We start from the raw sequence: 21,342 nt of genomic DNA on the forward strand, positions 1-21,342 counted from the left end.
TAGGGGGAGTCTCATGTGTGAGGTGGGTCCTACAGATCTTCTGAACCTGTTTTACGGATAAGAAAACTGTGGCAAAAAGGAGTTAAATGACTTATCCAGAGTCACACGTCATAGAATCGTCAGAAGTGGGATTTGAACCAAGGTCTCTGATTCTGAGGCTAGTCCGCCAACGTAGCACTGTCCAACCTGCAATATTTGGGACTGGATACAGGTTGGACCAGATGGATCTTGAAAATCTTACTCCGTTTTGAGCATTAAGACTCAAGAGCAATGCCTTGCATATAGAGTAGGCAGCTGATATCGAATCCTTTTCAGTCGTGTCTGACTCTTCCGGACCCCATCGGGGGTTTTCATGGCAGAGACACTGGAGTGGTTTGCCACTTCCTTCTCCAGCTCGTTTGACAGATAAGGAAACTGAGGCCTAGTTAGATCAATATTTATAGGAAAATAGAGAATATTTTACTGATGTGATATGATATTTTAAAAGTCTGTTTCATGCTAGGGCAATAATCAAAGCGAAAATGTTTTACTTCTTCCACTCAGAAAAGTTGCTCAGTCTTCCCAGAAGGGAGCTTCAGATCCCAGAAAGTCTGGTTAATTCAAATGACTTTCAAAGCCCCCCCCCCTTTTTTTTTAAACCCTTACTTTCTGTCTTGGAGTCAATACTGTGTATTGGCCCCAAGACAGAAGAGTGGTCAGGGCTAGGCAAGGGGGGTCAAGTGACTTGCCCAGGGTCACACAGCCGGGAAGTGTCTGAGGCCAGATTGGAACCCAGGACCTCCCGTCTCTAGGCCTGGCTCTCAATCCAGAGCCCTTTTGCAGGTCTATGACATCAGATGGTCTTTTCAGAAATCCTGGGACACAGGCAAGGAAGGACGACATGATTCCCACTAACCAGACGCTTATTGCATCACTTTCTTGACTTGCCCAAAGGCACACAGTTAATTGATCCAAGAACTCAGGTCTGGTCCCAATTTGTCTGGTTTCTTCTTTCTAGTGTACCATGTAGGCCTGGGGTAAGGCAAAAGGCAAAAGGCAATGTGGCTATCCAGGCTAGGGACCGAACCCTGCTCTTGCACTGCCGGGGGTCCATCGGTGGAGAGACACATACCCGACATCTGTGCAAGGGGGGACACTTGCTCAAACACTTTCTAGCTTAACCTCTGAGCCTCAGTTTCCTTCTTTGTCAAACAAAGAGATGGACTCAATGGCTGCTCATGTCCCTTCCCTCTCTGAACCCTGGTCCCAGGACTCTGGTTTTGAGTCTGGGATGAAGTATATATTGGCTTAGGGTTTTCACTGAAGCGAGGGCCTCCTCGAGTTTTTTCAAAAAACTCTATTTCTTAATTTTCAGCAATAATACCACGAGTCATGAGTCACATTTATATCATTATCAAAGGTCTATAAAGTGACTTTCTCAAATCGGGCTGTGTGACCCTGGACAAGTCATTTAACCCTCACTGCCTAGATTTTACCGCTCTTCTGCCTTGGCAGGGATACTTAGTATTGATTGTAAGACGGAAGATAAGGTTTTTAAAAAATAAACAAACAAAGTGCCTTTCTTCTAACAATGCGGTAAGGCAGCCAATGCAATTATTATTTCCATTTTCTGGAAGCTCAGAGAGGCTCAGAGTTGGCCCTGACTATCCAACGAGGAAGCAACTGAGATGAGATTCAAACTCTGGTCTCCAAGCCTTCAGGCCCCAGAGATCATGCCTGAGAAGAGCAAAAGAAGCCTTTAGGCTCAGCTCCTTGGGACCGTGGGCCCTCACTTTCACCCAGGGCCATGTTCTACCCTGCCCTGGTTCCTGCACCTTCCACCTCCACCTCTGAGAAGTGTCATCAAATCAACACTAACGTCGATGGAATGGCCTATCATTTGGGGTCTTTGGGATTTCCTGGGCCCAAACTCTCTTTCAGCCAACTTCCGCCATATGCTTCTTCTCCCCCTAGAATGTAACCTCCTTGAAGGCAGGAAAAGCCTTTAAGTTTATATCTGCATCCCTCGCACCTAGCACAGTGCTGGAAAATGAGATAACGTTATATTCCTTCTCATCCTTCTCCTTCTCCACCCCCCCCCCCCAGCTCCCAAACTAGGATTCATCCCAGTCTCCTCACTCTCTCTCCTCCCCTTCCCCTCATCCAATATGGCATCCAGGCCTGCCGATTTCAACTTTGCGCGCGCTCTCTCTCTCTCTCCCCAACACGCACCTGACTGCCTCTACTGTGGTGCAGGCCTTCCTCACTTCAATGGGAGTTATTACAAGACCTGTTGGGGTGTGGGGCACTTCTACCTGCCTCAAGTCTCTCCCTACTCCAGTCCCTTCTCTATTCAGTGATTTTCCTAAAGTGCAGGTCTCATCACCTCACTCTAAAGATTCAATAACTTCCAGTGGCTCCCTATTGCCTCCAAGAGCAAATACAAAGTCCTCTATTTGGACTTCAAAGCCCATCATAGCTTGCCTCCTCCTCTCTTTCCAGGATTCTTACCATGACTCCCCAACATGTACTAGATCCAGTGACACTGGTCTCTTGGCTGTTCCACACACAAGATTCTCCATCTCTTAGCTTTGGCCATTCTCCCTGGCTTGGCTGCTGCTCCAACTATTGTGCTCCTTGGTTTCCTTTAAGTCTCAACTAAAATTCCCTCTTCCATAAGAAGTCTTCTCTAACCCCCTTTAATTCCAGAAGCTCAGAGAGGTAAAGAGTTGGCCCTGGTTGTTCAACAAGGAAGTAACTGAGATGAGAGTCAAACTTTGGTCTCCAAGCCTTATGAATTGGCAGAGGTCTCTGAACTCCTGCCTGGCTCAGCCCAGGCTGGAACAGTTTTAATTCCTTTTCCCTCCCTCTCTCTCTTTCTTAATTTCTTCCTTCTATTGTAATTAAACCACCATAAAATCCCAAACTGACTTCAGTATTTCATTAGGATTGAATTTTAATCGCTGGTGACCACTAATATAATATATTCAGTCAACAACCCTAATTTTTACCTTTACAGTCTTCAGGCCCCAGAGATAATTCTCTCTAACTTATTTCCCATTTGTTGTCAGTAGAGCTTTGCTCTGTATGTTTATTGGCATGCTTTGACCTTCATGAGACTGTAGGCTCCTTGAGGACTGGGGTGGTCTTTTGCCTCTTTTTATATCCATAGTGTGTTTAGAAACCAGCTGAATAAACTTTTTTTGAGGAGGTAGCTAGGTGGCTCAGTGGATAGAGAGCCAGTCCTGGAGACAAGAGATCTTGGATTCAAATCTGACCTCAGACATCCTAGCTGTGTGACTCTGGGCAAGTCCCTTAACTCCTTTGCCCAGCCTGTTGCCCTTCTGCCTTTGAAACCAATACAAAGTATTGATTCTAAAATGGAAGGCAAGGATTTTTAAGAAAAAGAAAATGAACACTTACTGATTATCCCAAGCTTATTCTTAATCACCACCTGAGATGATGTGATTATTTAAAAGGCCTACAGTCAAGCCAGCTGCCTGGGTCTACTACAGACTCAAGAGCTCTGTCGGTCTTCTGTTTCAGTTCTGCCCGACTCCTCATCATACTCCCCACAGGAGCTGTTCCTTAATTGCCAAGTCTAATGGCCTTAATTGGGTGCTCATCCTTCCTGACCTCTGGGTGGCCTCTGACCCTGTCCATCATCTGGGCAAGGGGGTCCTCTCTAGGGTTGCAGGACGTCGCTCTCCTGGCTCTTTTTCCTACTTGGCCAACCACTCCTTTGCTGGATTTTTTTATGGCAATTCACCCTTGATACTATTTTGCTCGGTGATCTCATCAGCTCCCATGGGTTAAATGATCATTTCTATGCAGATGATTCCCAGATCTGTACAGGGTGTTCCCAAAGTCTTGGTGCAGTTTTAAACTTGATAAGCTTTTTAAAAAAACAACAACAACCTTCTCTTCCCTCTTAGATTCTATGCTACTAAATATTGGTTCCAAGGCATAAGAGCAGTAAGGTCTAGGCAACTGGGGTTAAGTGACTTGCCCAGGGTCATATAGCTAGGAAATGTCCGAGGCTGGAGTGAATCCAGGACCTCCCACTCCATCCACTGAACCACCTAGTGCCCCTTAATATATATTATATATATATATATATATATATATGTATGTATTAATAATATATATTTCTAAATTTGATTTGGGGTTCCAAGTTTTTTCCTTCCCCACTCATTGAGCTGGAACCCCAAACCCCCAAAGCTGTTTCAAAGTTGCACAGTCATGTCAACCCAATTTCCTCATTAACCATATCCAAAGACAAACAAAGAAGAGAATACGCTTCCATCTGTCCTCTGAGGCTCTCAGTTCTCGGCCTGGAGAGGGCTGCCAGATTCATCCTAAGCCCTTTCGGGATTACGGTGGGTGCTTCGATGATCCTTCGGAGCCCCTGCGTCTTTCAGAGTCTGCGGTTATTATAGAAATTGTGCTCCTGGTTCAGCTCACTTCATTCTGCATCGGTTCATCAAGTTTTCTCCGGCTTCTCTGAAAGCATCTCCTTCGCCGTTTCTCACAGCTCCCTCGTGTTCCATCACAGGACAAGCTTTGGGATACCCGGAAATCCAGCCCTGATCCGTTTCCTCAGCTCCAGCCACAATGACTAGTTGGACAGTTTGAGTTAGATGCCCCATCAAACCCCAAACAGAATTCTTTCTCTTTTCCTTTTTTCCCAGCTTCCCTATTACTGCTAAGGGCCCAGCCACCCTTACAGTCACCCAGGCTCACAGCCCCAGCGTCATCCTTGTCTCTTCACTCGCACTCACCCCAAAGAGCCAATCTACTGCCACCTCTTGTTTTCTTGGCCTTCACCAGATATCTTGCATACATACTCTTCTCTCTACTACTCTTGGACAGGTCCTGATCACCTCTCTGCTGGACTATCACAACTGCATTTTAAAAAAATCCTTCCCTAACAAATTGGAATCAAGACTGTGTTTTAGTTCCAAGGCAGAAGAGTGGGAAGGTCTAGGCAAAAGGGGGTTAAGTGACTTGCTCAGGGTCACCCAGCTGGGAAGTGTCAGAGGTCAGATTTGAACCCAGGACCTCCCGTCTCTAGGCCTGGCTCTCTTCTAACTAATCTCCCTGTCTCCAACTCTAGTGTATTTTTTACTCAACTTTGAAAGTAATTTCCCTAAAGTTCAAGTTTGACCGCATTACCGATCTCCTTTCCCTGGTCCCCAATAAACTCCAGTGGCTTCTCTTAAGCTCCAGGACCACCTAGAACATCCTGTGGTTGGCACTGTCCCTTTTCTCCCTGCGTGTACTCTATGCCTGGCAGCTCCATGCTTAGAATGCTCTCTCTCGCCTCATCCCCACCTCCTGGCTCCACTCAGAGTTTAGCTCAAAACCTGACGGCCACAGGAAGCTCTTCCCACCCTTCTCACTACTGATGCATTCATTTACCTCGAAGATATCACGTATATTCAGAGTGATGGGCATGTGGCTCCCGTCGCCCCTTAGAATGTGAGCTCCTTGAGGGTAGGGGTTCTTCCCTGGCCTGAGCTTTCTCATCTCTCTTACTGCCCCACCAATATTGATCATCTTCTCGCTGGTCCCCCTCCTCAAGGCTAAGCCTTTCACCCTACGTTTGGGTAGGAGCAACATCCACTGATTCTTTCCTTTGCTTCTCTCATTTATTTGTGTGTGTACACGGCCAGATCCCCACACAGAACTCTAATATCCTTAAGGACAGAGACTCTCCAATACCTACCTTCCATGTGATAGGTGCTAATTAAATGCTTGATGAATTGAAGTGAAATGAAGGGAGGAAGGAAGGGAGGAGGGAAGGAAGGAAGGAAGGAAGGAAGGAAGGAAGGAAGGAAGGAAGGAAGGAAGGAAGGAAGGAAGGAAGGAAGGAAGGAAGGAAGGAAGGAAGGAAGGAAGGAAGGGAAGGAGGGAGGGAGGGAGGGAGGGAGAAAGAGAGAAAAAGAGAAAGAGAGAAAGAGAGAAAGAGAGAAAGAAAGAAAAAGGAAGGAAGGAAGGAAGGAAGGAAGGAAGGAAGGAAGGAAGGAAGGAAGGAAGGAAGGAAGGAAGGAAGGAAGGAAGGAAGAAAAAAGGGAGGAGGGAAGGAAGGAAGGAAGGAAGGAAGGAAGGAAGGGACGGAGGGAGGGAGGGAGGGAGGGAGAAAGAAAGAGAAAAAGAGAGAAAGAAAGAAAAAGGAAGGAAGGAAGGAAGGAAGGAAGGAAGGAAGGAAGGAAGGAAGGAAGGAAGGAAGGAAGAGAGGGAGGAAAGAAGGAAGGAAGGAAGGAAGGAAGGAAGGAAGGAAGGAAGGAAGGAAGGAAGGAAGGAAGGAAGGAAGGAAGGAAGGAAGGAAGGAAGGAAGGAAGGAAGGAAGGAAGGAAGGAAGGGAGGAACCAAGGAAGGAAAAAGAAAAGAAAGGTTTCAACTTTTCCAATGACAGTGTTTGCTAGGGGGAATCCTTTCCATTCTATACAAGCGAGAAAGGCAGCAAAGTCTGTGCGTCAGAAGGAGTCCCAGCCTGGGGGTCAGGGAAACTTGTTTTTAAACCTAGCTCCTAACTTGTACTATCTGTGTAACCTTAAGGGGACCTCATTGAATCTCTCTGACCCTCACCTTTCTCACATGACAAATGGGAATGTTAATCCTTCTTCTACCAAATCTACAGGGTTGTGGTGAGAAAGCATTTGTTAACCTTTAAGTGCTCTTGAAATATAGCCCTGAGGAGCAGCTAGGTGGGTCTTGGATAAAGAGCCTGGCCTGGAGATGGGAGGCCCTGGGTTCAAATCTGACCTCAGGCACTTCCTGTGTGACCCTAGACAAGCCACTTAACCCCCCCCCCCCCAGCCTTGCCCTTATCAGTCAGTATTGATTCCAAGACAAAAGGTAAGAGTTTTTTTAAAAAGGAAAAGAAAAGAAATGCAGTCCAAGACAGTTGGCTGCCTTAATGATTGGACTCATATAATTCTGCTCGAGGACCCCGGGCCTGGGTGACCAAACTGACCAGCTTTGCACATATGTGATGGTTTCAAAGAGCTCTCCATTATGAAAGCCTCACAGCAACCAGGGGAGATAAATACTACAGGTATTGTTATACCCATTTTACAGATAAGAAACTCAGGATTGGAGATGTTAGCTGACTTCCCTCCGGTGATCCCTGTATGTGAGGTAGAATTTGAACTCCACTTTTCCTGCAGCCAAGTCTGCCCAGCACTCTCTCCCATTGGCTAGGCTGTAGTTTTAGCCACAAATGGCGATTACAAGCCCCTTGAGAGCAGGGCCTGTTTCTTGCCTCTTTTTGAATCCTTAGCCCCTGGCACATAGTAGGTGCTTAATGTTTACTGACTGACCTCTGACTTTGGGGTGTCAGGCCCCGGACAGTTCTCTAGATTCTACTTTGGCTTGACTGTTTGTTTACAAAATAAATTAATTCCAATTTCTGGGATGGCTTCAGTTTTGTTTTGTCTTACACAGAATGCCATCCATTGAGAGCTGCTGCTACACTGGATTTTATTGTTTGATATTAAACAGCTGAGAGCTACTGTCTGCTCGGTTGTTTTTTCTACAGGCACCAAGACGTGGAAAAACATTTTATCTTACATTACTTACACTGAAAACAATTTCTCGGGAACGTGGAGCGGGCATGTGAAAGAGGCCTGCCCTCAAGAAGACTACAGCCTACAGAAACAAAAGAAAGTCTCCGGGTGGGTGGGGGGAGCAAGGAGAATCTCTTTTTTTTTTTTAAACCCTCACCTTCCATCTTGCAGTCAATACTGTGTATTGGCTCCAAGGCAGAAGAGTGGTAAGGGCTAGGCAATGGGGGTCAAGTGACTTGCCCAGGGTCACACAGCTGGGAAGTGGCTGAGGCCAGGTTTGAACCTAGGACCTCCCATCTCTAGGCCTGGCTCTCCATCCACTGAGCCACCCAGCTGCCCCTAAGAATCTGTGTCTTAAAGGGATGGTTACATTTTACCAAGCGGAAGAGAAAGATGGGTTTCCTTCATCCAAGAGAAAAAAGCTCTCTTCTGGGAGAATGTACCGAAGCTGATTGATAGGTTGTTTTTTTAAAATATTATGACCATAGCTTTATAATTAGAAGGGAACTTAGCAGCCATTAGGTATAAGATCCTCCCTTTACAGATGAGGAAACTGAGGTCTAGACCAATGGAGTTCCTCAGGGACTACATGAGAAAGAGGATTAGAAGGCAGGGCCTCTAGCTCAAAATCCATGAAATAGTCTTACTGATCACTCCCACTTCCATGAAGTCTAAGGTACACAAAGTACTCCCCCACCTCCAGAGGGAGGAAGGAGGGGGGGGGGGGGGCTTTTATCTCCTTATTCCAGGACAGGAAACAAACTGAGAAAGTAAGTGACTTCTCGGGGATTCTGGAGCAACCAAATGCCCCAGCTGAGATTTCACATTCGGTTCTCAGGTCTAATGTTCCGTCTACTCTACCAAGCTGCGTCTAGTGAAGGCGACTATTTTAAGAAATCCCTTATCTGGGGGGCAGCTGGGTGGCTCAGTGGGGAGAGCCAGGGCTGGAGACAAGAGGTCCCGAGTTCCAGTCTGGTCTCAAACATTTCCTAGTTGTGGGATCCTGGCAGAGTGATTTAGCCCCCATTGCCCAGCCCTTCTGCTCTTCTGTCTTGGAGCCAATATACAGTACTGGATCCAAGATGGAAAATAAGAGTTAAAAAAATCCCTTATCCCTTTTGTCTCGTGGCCCAGTCAATGCAAAGGATTACTGATGTTGTTTGCATACCTGTCATGTCCTGCTACCAGACTAAGCTCCGGCGGGCTGAGAGTTATGCCTTCTTGAGTCTCTGGACCTCCCCTAGTTCCTAGCGCCACACTTGGCACATAGTAGGTGGCTCAGAAACATTTCCTGAGGCTTGAAATGATTCCCAAACCCAAGAAATAGAAAACCAGGCGAAAGGGTAAGTGCTCAAAGATGTTGGCATCTGGACTGTGGATGGAGATCCTGTCTCCAATGAGGTCCCTGCGAGGGACGCAAAAGGGTGCCAAGTGAGTTGGATCAGCAGCAGCCCCTCCAGCACCGCCTCCCCTCAGATACTGCTGGACACGGCCAGGACCCAGAACCCACCAGCACCAGGAACATCAACGTCCCCGAGACCAACAGCCCTGCTTCTGGCCTGCCACCAACACACCCATCATTGAGGAGAGCAGCCAGGGCAGAAGAGACGGTCTGCTTTCCTCATCACCACCAATACCAGCTACTGACAGACGCGCGGGCTCCAATGGGGACGGAAGCCAAGAGAGTCCTGGGGAGTGAGGCGCCTTGTGTTCAGCACGGCCCCCTCAGCCAACATCCCGGGAGCCGCCCTCATAGGGAGGCCCCAAATCCAGTGCCTCAGAAGGGACTCCCCTTCTTCTTCAGGAAGTACAACTGCTAAAGGCAGATCCAGAAGCCAAAGTTCTCACCCCCAAAGTTTTGACAGTCAAATGGTTCCACCTCAAAAATTGGACATGGTTGTATCAGTGGAAACAACATGAAAGGAGATGAATTTCCCTCTATTGATGGCTACACTCTAAAAATTGTTGGACTGACCTTTTCCTGGAGGGTGAAGGGTTCTCTCTCCCTCCCTCCCTCCCTCTCTCCCTCCCTCTCTCTCTCTCTCTCTCTCTCTCTCTCTCTCTCTCTCTCTCTCTCTCTCTCTCTCTCTCTCTCTCTCTCTCTCTCCTCTCTGTTTCTCTCTCTCTCTCCCCCTCTCTGTCTCCCTCTCTCTCTCTCTCTCTCCCCCCTGTCTCTCCTCTCTCTCTCTCCCCCCTGTCTCTCCTCTCTCTCCCCCCCCCCCCCGGTCTCTCCTCTCTCTCTCTCCCCCCTCTCTCTTTCTCTCTCTCTCTCTGTCTCTCTCTCCCTCTCCCTCTCTCTCTTTGTCTGTCTCTCTCTCTGTGTCTGTCTGTCTCTGTCTCTCTCTCCCCCCTCTCTGTCTGTCTGTCTGTCTCTCTCCCCCCTCTCTGTCTCTCTCCCTCCCTCTCTCTCTCTCCTCTCTCCCCCTTCTCCCTTTTTCTCCCTTTTCCTCCTCTCCCTCTAGAAAGGCAGCTGGGTGGCTCAGTGATTACAGCACCAGGCCTAGGTTCAAATCTGACCTTGGACACATCCTAGCGGTGTGACCCTGAGCAGGTCACTTAACTCCCATTGCCTAGCCCTTACTGCTCTTCTTGGAACTGATTCTTAGCATTGATTTTAAGACAGAAGGAAAAAAAAAATAGGTCAAGGGCTGCTTGGTGGTAGAGGCCTTCCTGACCCTGCCCTTCCACCCCTAACTGCTACTCTCTGGTCCTTCTGGAGCTTCCTCCGGAGAATTCACACGGGTGGGTTCCGGGTGACTGATCTGTGTATGGCTCTGCCCTCCCTGCGTCTCCACTGGAAGCGAGTGCCGGGGGGAGTCAGCCTTTGCATCCCGAGCACCTGGCCAAGGCCACGGGGGCACACAGTAGGAACCTTAAAAACAAAAGGCCTGCCGGCTGCACTGGGCTTCTCAGAGATGCTGACTTTGAAGCCGGCCTGCGCGCGCCTGGAGCCGGGCGAATCCCTCAGGCTCCAGCTTTGGGGCCAGAACGGAAAACTTTGCGGAGACAACTAGCAGCGGTGACTGTGCGTGTGCCCTTCGGGGTGCCCGTGATCTCGTCATTGCAGCCCGTCCTGGGACTCGGGCCAGTGGCCTCGCGGGGGCTCTCCTCGGGGCCGCAGTCCCCCTCATTCTCGGCACGTGAGCCGCCCGCCCATCGCACCCTTTAGCCCGGCGTGTCCTTTGTAAACAGGAGCTCCGCACATGCCCGAAGTTCTCCGCTCAGAAGTGTCGGGCACGGAGCGGCGCCGCTTCCCCGTCTTCTACCTCCCCCTGCCTCTCCCATCATCCCGAGCTCCGAAGGGCGCCTGAAACACCCGCGGAGGCCAGGAGACGGCCGAGCCCCCTGCCCGGCGGCTCCCAGAAAGATAAACAGCCCCTTCGGGACGTGAGCGCGGAGCCCCGCACGGCTGCCCCTGCGCTTCTAGGCGTCCTCCGGAACTTTAAGCCCCCGCCCGCCGCCCGCCGCCGGCCGCCGGCCCGTCTTCATCGAAATAGAACTAAAGTCATCGACAGCCAGCCGAGAAGCGAAAGGAGCCGGGCCGGGAGTGCGGCTGAGAGACAATGTCAGCGAGGCTGCAGCGCCGGAGCCCGGGAGGAAGGGGAGAAGAAAGGGACCCAATTGGCCCCGAGGTCCCAGCAGCCGCCCGTGCCCCCGATGCCCTCCGCAGACCCAGCGGGCTGGAGAAGTTCAGCCCCGCTCGGGACGCCACGGGATAACGTGCAGGATGGCCGGAGGAAAATGTCCCCAGCCAGTCTGCAGCCGAGCAAAGGAGAACCAGCTGTCAGCAGCCTCGGAGCCAGCGAGCCAGGCGGAGAGCCAGCGAGCGAGGCGTCCCTCCGGCAGCCCCTGTCCCTGCGCTCAGCCTCTCAGCCCGGGAGGTCACAGACACAGCACCCATCCCTCCCCGCACGGCCCCCCACCCACCCGGCCCCCGGCCTCCCTCCCTCCATCTGGCCGGGAAATAAAGGCAGACGCACCGGAGCCCCAGAACCCCGAGGCGACACTCACGGCCAGGGAGGATTCCTACACATGCTGCTCCATTTTCGGGTCGGAGAGAAGATGGAAGGCCATCAGGGGAGCATGGTGGAAGGGCAAAAACGGGGACCTCCACCCCCACGGTCCGCCAGCCAGCCCACTGCAAAGGAGCCCCGGCCGGGGCTGACGTCACGGATTCATGAATGGATGGAAATCGGGCTGGTTTAGGATTTCGCACAGCCCCGGCTGTGGTGTGTGCCATGCGAGAGAAAGAGGGAGGGAGGGTCAGCGCCCGGCAGCGGCCAATCAGCGGCCCTCTGCTGTGGCCTGCCTGCTGGGACAAGGAATCTGGGCACAGAATAAACAAAGCCCGCCAATCAGGCTTGTGCCACAGGGCTTCTGACACAGGGCGATGACAGAATCTGGCAGCTCGCTGGGGACTCTATATGTGTATGTGTGTGTGCGTGCGCGCGAGTGTGTGCGTGCCTGCGTGTGCCTCTTTCTCCCCCCATCTCTCTCTCCCTCCCTCCTCCCTCTCTCCCTTTCTGTCTTCCTCCCTTTCTCTCTGCCTCCCTCCTTCCCCCTTTCCCTACCTCCCTCTCTCTCTTTCCCTCCTTCCCTCCCTCTCCCTCCCTTTCTCCTTTCTCTCTCCCTCCCCCTTTATGTTTCTGTCTCTGTCTCTCCCTCTTCCTCCCTCTCCCTCTCTTTCTCCCTCCCTCTCTCTTCCTCTCCCTCCCTCCCTCTCTCCTTCCTTCCCTCCCTCTCCCTCCCTCCTTTATGTTTCTGTCTCTCTCCCTCCCTCTCTCTCTCCCCTTTCTGTTTCTGTCTCTGTCCTTCTTTCTCTCCCTCTCCCTCTCTCCCTCCTCTTTCTCTCTCCCCCCTCTCTCTATCTCCCTCTCTCCCTCCTTCCCTCCCTCTCCCTCCCTTTCTCCTTTCTCTCCCCCCTTTATGTTTCCATCTCTCTCCCTCTTCCTCTCTCCCTCCCTCTCCCTTCCTCCCTCCCTCTCTCTCTTCCTTTCTTTCTCTCTCCCCTTTCTGTTTCTGTCTCTGTCCTTCTTTCTCTCTCTCCCCCCTCTCTCCCTCCCTTTCTCCTTTCTTTCTCTCCCCCTCCCCCCTCTCTCTCCCCTCCCCCCTCTCTCCAAGGACTTCCCCAAATCATCTCATTATTTTACAGATAAGACTGAGCCCCAGTGAAGTAAAAGAACCTGTCCCAGTTCACACAGTAGGCAGCCTCAACAGTGAGCTTTGAACTTAGACCCTCTGACTTTAGTCAGCCATCTTCCCATTGTACCAGGACAAGCCCCTGGTTTTATACATGGGAAAACTGAGGTCCAGAGAAATAAAAGAATCCTAGATGTGGAACTGGAAGAACCATAGAGGTGACCATGTCCAATTCCTCATCTTACAACTAGGGAAACTGAGGCCCATAGAAGTTAAGGGATTTGCCTGAAGTCCCGCATGTGATTGGCAGTATTCCAAACCAGGTCCTTTACTCTTCTTTCCTCTTAACAGGCCCCCCAAATTAATTTTGTCTCACATTAGAGTGACTTCTATTACTTTCTAGCTGCCCTAATGTGACAAAGCTGACCCAAGGTAGGAGTAGGATCCTACATTTAGACTTCAGGGATCATCTAGAGCAGGGGTTCTCAACCTCTCCATTTGTAGCAAGGAGAATCCATAATGCATAGCAGGTATTTACATTCCGAATCATAACTGTAGCAAAATGACAGTTTTGAAGCAGCCACCAAAATAATGGTTTGATTTGGGGTCTGTAAATCTTGAAATCTCTCAGACTTGTGAATGTTAAAAATTTCCCCATCAGGGAATTCTTAATTGGAACAAATTCCCTACTGAGAAACATTCCCCATTTTGATGTGAGAACTCGCCAGGATCAGAAATGGGAGGACCTCTACTCCAACCACTACTTAAGACTGCTTTAGGGGAGAAAACTCCTTGCTAAACAATGAAAGTACTTGGATCCATGCTTATGGTGGGGCAAGGAGTTCTTTGAGCCAGGCCTGTTTTTAGAATTGATACAATGAGATGCTAGGTACCTAAAAGGGTTGGGCAAGTTTTGTCTTAATGAGATTAGTTGACTCAGCTGTGTTTTCTCTGGTTCAGACTTACTGAGGAGATTTGTCGACTTAGCAGGAATTCAGATGGGCAGTCCTTTGGAAAGTCTACAGTGATTGGTAGATGTAGGGACTTAGGGGAAGTGACATGGGAGAAAAATCTCTATATAAGAAAAAGCAGAATCTCTTGAGGGGAGATATCCTTTTGGATATTCCTTTTAGGATATATTCCTTTTGGAGGATCTCTGATGAGGATCGCTTGGGAAGAATCTCTTGAGAGAGGTTCTGGAGAAGGGAAACTCTTGGAGGACAATCTCTAAGGAGGTCTCCCTGGAGCTCCTCTAAGGGGACTCTGTCCCTCTGGAGGCTCTGAAGAGAGACCTTTTGGAACAGTCTCTGGCTGGAAGGCTCTCTGGTGAAGCCAGCTGAGATGGAGCTGTCCTGGTGTCACTAGAATCCTTGTTTAGTCACACCTTGTGGTGAGTGTTAAGAAACTGACTGATTCCTCTTTTAAGACTCAGGTCTAGGCCATATTGGCTTGAGGCCCTTCATACTTATTCCTTTCTTAATCTCTCTCTCTCTTTCTTTGATTACTCATTGTATTGTTAATTAAACTCTCTATAAACCCAATTGACTTGGGTATTTGAATAATTGGGAATATTTCCCTGGTGACCACCTTATATTTGATTTTAAAACCCAAGACACTGTAGTGAAACATATTTCTGCGGTCAAATTTACTCACCCTCTCTTATATCTATCGCAATTTATATCTTCCACTATTTTAATCACTACAGTTTAAGACCTCAACCATTTTAAATCTCACAGGTCACTGCAACATGAGCAACTGTAGTGCGGGGCCAGGGCATTAGAAAGGTTGAGAACCACTGATAGAGATGATTCCCCTTTATTTTGACAAAGGAAGAACCTGAGGGTCAGAGAGGTTTCAAAAGAATGAAAATTCAAGTCATCCCTGAAGAGTTCAGTGGTAAAAGGGTGGAGGGGAGATGGTGGGAGTGATCCTTCACAGGTGCCACAGTGAGCAGCTCTTTTGGCCAATGGGATGTGGCATCCACAGTGAGCCCAGGAGAATCCAACAGTCTGAGACCTTCTCCACATGAAGGGGCCTTTTTTGCTGACTTGGCTGATCGCTGATTGCTTGGACTCCTTTCCAAAAGAAAGCCCAAAGCAGGTCTAAAGTTTGGTCCCAAGCCTTGTTGTGTGGCCCGGCATAAAGACAACTGGGCCAGACTTCATCTCTCAGTAAAGATCATAACTTGTTGACCCTAAAATATTATCCTTTGAGGGGCTGCTAAGTAGCACAGTGCCAGGCCTAGAGTCAGGAGGACCTGGGTTCAAATATGACTTCAGATACTTCCTAGTTGTATGACCCTGGACAAGTCACTTAACTCTGATTGTCTAGCTCTTGCCAATCGTCTGCCTTAGAATCCATTCTACAACAAAAGGCAGTCGTTTTAATAAACTGCCCTAGAGTTGGACCCGCCCTGGCAGGCTGGACATGCTTGAGGAGAGGACAATGGGTAAATTGACCACTGGTCAGGACTCTCCAGGAAGGACTTCCTTCTTCCTCTCTCAGTCAACTGAATTATTTCATGTGCACAGACAAAATCAGAGAGAGGGAGGCAGAGACGGGGGAGGAACAGAGAGAGAGAGTTGGTGAGCCACACACATGGGGTTGCTGGTCACCCACTTCTGAGATCAGTGAGGGAGCACACAGCCTGGCTCATGTCGAAGAGACTTGGAAAAGCCGGCTTGCATCCTGGGAAGACACTTCTTGAGAAAAGGGCTGTTCGAGGGAAGTGAAGTTGAGGGTTCGGGTCACAGACTGAGTCGAACAACCCAGAATTAGGAATATCACGGACCTCAGAGGCCACGGACCCTCGGTGCTTTTGGACTGGCCTGCGTTGGCTGAGACCTACTTGGTGACAGCAGCAAGTTCCCTCTGGATATTCTGTCAGACTTTTTGGATTCAAAGCAGAGACTTGGACCTTGATCCCATGGGAAGTTAGACCGAAGAGACATGTGAAAAGCCAAACCTCTTAAAAGTTTTTTTGTCATCAAGCCCTGAGAACACATAAAGAAAAGCAAGAACCTGTCCCTGGCCTCAAGGAGCTTATATTCTAAAGGATAGACAACATGTACATAAATAAGAATCCAGAAAACTAATAATGAGGGTAGCTCAGTGGATAGAGAACCAGGCCTAGAGGCAGGGAGGTCCTGGGTTCAAATCTAGCCTCAGACACTTCCCAGCTGTGTGACCCTGGGCAAGTCACTTAACCCCCATTGCCTAACCCTTACATACACAGTATTGATTCCAAGATGGAAGGTAAGGGTTTAAAGAAAATTTTTTTAAATTAAAAATAAAACAAAACTAATAATGAGCTTTAGGGTTTACAATGTACTTTACAAATATTATTTTGTTAGTTCCTCAAACAATTCTAAAAATACTATTTTATAAATGAGGAAACTGAGGCAGAAAGAGTTTAAGTGACTTGCCTAGACTCAAAAAGCTAATAAATTTCCAAGGCAGGATTTGAACTTAGGTCTTCTCTTATTCATTGTGCCACCTAAATCCTTTAAAAAGAGCAATACAGAGTAGATGCAAGTTATATCTCTAGCAGCCTGAGGGAGGGCTGGAGGAGAGGCCAGAAAAGCCCTCTTGTAGAAGGTGGCCTCCAAGGAAGGCCAGAGCCTCTGAGAGTAAGGAGGGAGAGCATCTTTAGGCCTGGCGGGGCAGTGAGGGAGGACAGAGATGTGAGATAGAGGGTTGTGGGTGAGCTATAGCAAGCTGACAGTCAGGTGGGTGGCACTGCCTGTCCTGTCATCTTTGCATCTGTCATAGACTGTGTCGGGTGCAGAGTCCACTTCCTGAGAAAGGTTCTTTTCATTTGCTCGGCCAAAAAGGGGGAAGCGAGTGGCTGGCCTAATCAAACGACACCCTTTTCTCCAGGACTCACAGTGTGGAAAAAAAAGGGCCAAGGGGTAAGACGGAGGCGCCCTTCCCCGCTGCGCCATACACTCTCTCTCTGTCTCTGTCTCTCTCTGTCTCTCTCTCTGTTTCTCTGTCTCTCTCTGTCTCTGTCTCTCTCTCAGTTTCTCTGTCTCTCTCTGTCTCTGTCTCTCTCTCAGTTTCTCTGTCTCTGTCTCTCTGTTTCTCTGTCTCTGTCTCTCTCTGTCTCTCTGTCTGTTTCTCTGTCTCTCTCTGTCTCTGTCTCTCTCTCTGTTTCTCTGTCTCTGTCTCTCTCTGTCTCTCTGTCTCTGTTTCTCTGTCTCTCTCTGTCTCTGTCTCTCTCTCTGTTTCTCTGTCTCTGTCTCTCTCTGTCTCTCTGTCTCTGTTTCTCTGTCTCTGTCTGTCTCTGTTTCTCTCTGTCTCTCTCTCTGCCTCTGTCTCTCTGTGTCACAGCCATGCCAGAACTACTCTTTCCTGTGTTCTTCCTCTGTCCCAGAGATGGAGTTCAGAGCCCAGAGACAACCTCTCAGACACAAGGCTAGCTGGGGCCCCTTTCCATCAGTAAATGTTACCTCAAGCAGGCCATTCCCAGCTTCCTCCCTCCTGCCCCTCACAGACAGATGCTGGCCAGCACCTTGTGTGACCCTGGGCAGGTCACTTAACCTCTTTGCCTCAGTTTCCTCATCTGTCAAATGAGCTGGAGAAGGAAGTGGCAACCTGCTCTGGTATCATGGCCAAGAAAACCCCAAATGAGGTCCCAAAGAGTCAGAGGGCCAAACCCTCTCAATAACAACAACAGTAAAAATGCCCCCAATTCCCAAGGAGCCTCTTCCCCACCAGGGAACATAAGGATCGTACCTCTGGAGTCAGAAGGGATCTTAGCTGCCATCGAGTCCAACCCCCTCAATTTGCAGATGAGGAAACTGAGGCCCAGTGATTTGCTCCTGGTCACCCAAGCTATACATAGAAAAGACGAGATCACGCTTCCTTGGAACACCGCCAGAGGATGGCCAGAGAGTCCGACACCCTCCAGGGGCACCGATTCCATGCCGGGACTCCTGGATCTGCCAGGGCTTCCCAGCAAGTTGGGGAGGGAGTGATCAGATTACCAAGCGGGTCAGACCCTACCTGGAGGGTGGCTGACACAGGCCCAGCCCATTTCCGGGTGGGTGTGGTGATTAATGGCCTTCTGGCCAGCTGGGCCCTGGGCTGGGAACCTCACTCATTCACAGGGGCCACAGCTGATTGGTGGAGAGGCAGAGCTGCTAAACCTGGCCCATCTCTGGGCAAAGCGGGCCTGGAGGGGTACGTAAGGAGCCCTCGGCTGGCTCTCCGTGGCCTTGGCTGCTTGGCCCACCAGGCCGCCTCATCCTCCGGCATCCACTTAGGCCCACGTCCAGTTCCCTGGCCCGGACTCCGGATGACCCCACAATGGACACAGTGTACCAAGGACCTGTCCCACTGCAGGGCTCTCAGGGCTGCAGCTGGCACTGGCCCTTTCTGTGCTCTCACTCTCTGGGAGAACACGGCAGCTGTCTGATGCACTTGTCCACGCCGGGAAACCTCAACCGGGCAGACAAAACCTTCCCCACTAATGGGGAAAAGAGAAACAGTTCTGCCAAGGTTTCCTCATCGGAGGAAGCTGTTATCCAAAGCATTCGAGCCAGCTCCCGTGAGGACCACGAGGTAGCGTCATGGCATGATGGAGAAAGGGTTGGCCTGGGTGAGGACAGATATATCTTGGCCCAGTTTGACCCAAGCAGAGTTTCCATTTCCTCAGCTCTAAAAGGAGGATAGCTGGAGAACACAGCGGATAGACTCCAGGCCTGGAGTCAGGAGGTCCTGGGTTCAAATATGACCTTGAACACTTCCTAGCTGAGTGACGCTGGGAAAGTCACTGAATTTTAGATTTTCTCCATTTTGCTTAGTCTAGCACCCAGGAATGTCTACACCCCTACTTAAGGATTATGTGTCTGGGAGGAAGGTCTATGACTGGCAAGTGCTAGCAAGTGACAAATCAGAAACAACTGACTGACCTAAACCAAGCTTAAGCCACCATTGGCACATGTGAGACACAGGAAGTGAGGTAAAGAACTGCCTTTATATTTCACGTCACTTCCTGTGAGGAAGGAATTTTGGCAAAGTTGACCCTGGAACTTGAGCCTGGAGGAGCCCCTCCGAGGGCTTCCTTGAAATGGTCACATGGTGAGTGATAAGACTGACTCCCCTTTCCCTTGGCTCTCTGGGGGAGGCCCCCTTGGCCAAGGCCTGTGAACTCCTGCCTGGCTCAGCCTGGGCTGGAGCAGTTAGATTCTTTTTTTTTTCTCTCTCTCTCATTCTTAAATCCTTTCTTCTATTGTAAATAAACCACCATAAAATTCCATTCTGACTTGAGTGCTTCATTGGGATTTAGAAATTAAATCCCTGGTGACCAACTAAATTCATATTTGGTCTGTAAACCTTAAAATTTCTTAGACTTATAAATGTTGGAAATTTCACCATTGGGAAATTTCATACTTGAAAAATTTCCTATTGATAGTGGGTCTTGGCTATTGGAATGTGAACCCCATTGGCATGGGAGGTTCCTCCTCCTCCCTTCTTAAGATTACTTTAGGACAGAAACCTTTTGCTGAACAATGGAAAGGACTTTGACCTATGCTTAAGCATAGAACAGGAATTTCTTTGAGTCATGATTGATTTTAGAATTGATACAATGGAGATACTTGGAATGACAGAACCAAGTCTTGGAAATTGCAATCTCCACCCTACTCAGTCCTAACAGGATTTAGGAAGGGCTGCAGCATAGATCAAAATTTAATTATTCCAATCTCTACCCTACTCAGGGTAACAGGATTTAGGAAGGGCTGTAGCAAAAGATCAAGATTTAATTATTTGAGAATATGACCTCCAACAGACATGTGCAAAGCCACAGACCTCTGGGCGGTCCTGGGTTAAGCTAGAGCCACCATTGGCACAGGGAAAATGATGGACAGTGATTGGTAGATGTGAGAACTGAGGGGAGGGAACTTGGATGGTTTCCTTAAAGATAGAGGGGTCTGAGGACTGGAGGGTGGTTGGAGAGTTTTGGCTCTGAGTGGTTGGAGAGGTGCTCTGAGAAGCTTGCTCTGAAGGAAGCTGGAAGTGGAGGCCCCGGAGACTGTTTCTCCATTTTGGTCACGTGAGTAATAGGGACTGATCTCCTTTCTTTGCCCCAGCTATCTAAGGGCTTGGGCCTTTTGGCCCAGCCTAAACAGAGGGGGTATTTAAGCCCTATTCCCTTCTCTCCCCTTTCTCTTTCTCTCTCTCTCTCTCTCTCTCTCTCTCTCTCTCTCTCTCTCTCTCTCTCTCTCTCTCTCTCTCTCTCTCTCTCTCTCTCTCTCTCTCTTTCTCTCTCTCTCTCTCTCTCTCTCTCTAATTCCTTTCTTCCTCCTGTTTGTAATTAAACTCTATAAAAGGCTGACGGCTGACTTGAGTTTTCATTTAGGAATTACATAGCTGAATTCCTTGGCGACCTTAAATTAATATATATATATATATATATATATATATATATATATATATATATAATATATATCAGTCTTTTAAAGTGTCACAGGTCTCAACCCTAAATTTACCCTTAATATCACTTAGCCCCCATTGCTTAGCACTTACTGCTCTTTTGCCTTGGAACTGATATTTACACTTGATTCTAAGATGAAAGGTCAGGGTTAAAAAAAAACAGCTCCCCTCAGACACTTCCTAGCTGGGTGACCCTGGGCAAGTCACTAACCTCCACTGTCTAGGCCTTCTGCTCTCCTGCCTTGAAACCAATATACAGTACTGATTCTACAAGGGAAGGGAAGGGTTTAATAAGAAACAATCTCCCCTCGGACACTTCCTGTGTGACCCTGGATAAGTCACTTAACCCCAACTGCCTAGCCTTTAAAGGAAAAAACAAAGCAGTCAGCTTATCTGGCCACGAGGGAAAGGTAGAAGAAACTCCTGAAACGCCATGTATTAAGGAGGAGCTTGGGAAGCCCTGACCTTTGAACCAAGAATGAAAAACAAATAGTTTGAGGAGCATTCTGGGGTTTTTCTCGCAGCGCCCTGTCACCTCTGGGATCAAATACATTCCTTGGCCGCCCGGTCCTAGCTTCCTGATATATGGTCCCTTTGGTAGGGAGGGAGAGTCCCAGGCCCATCTCCCCTGCCAAGCAGGCCCCTTGGAATCTACCTCCAATCTTCCTGCTCCCCTCAGACCTCAGGCTCTCTCCCCTCTTCCTGCTCTGCGAGCTCTTCTTCCCATCTGCTGCCACATCTCCCATCCGGTCCTCCCCAAGCTGCCATCCCAACTTCCTGACTTGGTCTAGGGGGCCCCAGACATCTCCTCCTCCTAGAAGCTCACTCCAGCCCTGGAACTCGGGCATGAGAAGTTCTCTCCTCTCCTTCCCCCTCTTCCTAGGACTGGCCACTCCTCTGGGAACCCTCCTCACCTTGACTTTTGAGACTTCCCTTCCCCCCTTTATCATCCTGCTCAGCTATTAGTGTCTTTCCCCACAACCCCTTTCATTTATTCCATTATTAGCTCTCCATGAACTTGTCCATCTGTTGGTCTACTCCAGCAAATAGACTATAAGCTCTTTTTTTTAAACTTTTACCTTCCATCTTAGAATCAACACTGTGTATTGGCTCCAAGGCAGAAGAGCAGTAAGGGCCAGGCAATGGGGGTCAAGTGACTTGCCCAGGGTCACACAGCTGGGAAGTGTCTGAGGCCAGATTTGAACCTAGGACCTCC

At 49.2% G+C, this 21,342-nt stretch overlaps 1 protein-coding gene across 7 annotated transcripts in view; it reads right to left on the reverse strand.

Annotated features, from left to right (window-relative positions):
* MAP3K13 (mitogen-activated protein kinase kinase kinase 13) overlaps positions 1 to 21,342 on the reverse strand; it is a 210,427-nt gene that overhangs the window by 92,286 nt on the left and 96,799 nt on the right. Inside the window, exon 1 of one of the 7 annotated variants that reach the window (XM_056819880.1) lies at positions 11,562 to 12,005. The exons of 5 other annotated variants lie outside the window; for them this stretch is intronic. The gene's annotated coding sequence lies outside the window, so the exon portion shown is untranslated. Of the gene's footprint in view, positions 1 to 11,561; positions 12,006 to 21,342 lie in introns of those variants that run through there. One more of the 7 variants, XM_056819874.1, reaches the window with a different exon arrangement.

The sequence above is a fragment of the Monodelphis domestica genome, chromosome 2, assembly GCF_027887165.1.
Source record: "Monodelphis domestica isolate mMonDom1 chromosome 2, mMonDom1.pri, whole genome shotgun sequence".
Taxonomy (NCBI): domain Eukaryota; kingdom Metazoa; phylum Chordata; class Mammalia; order Didelphimorphia; family Didelphidae; genus Monodelphis; species Monodelphis domestica.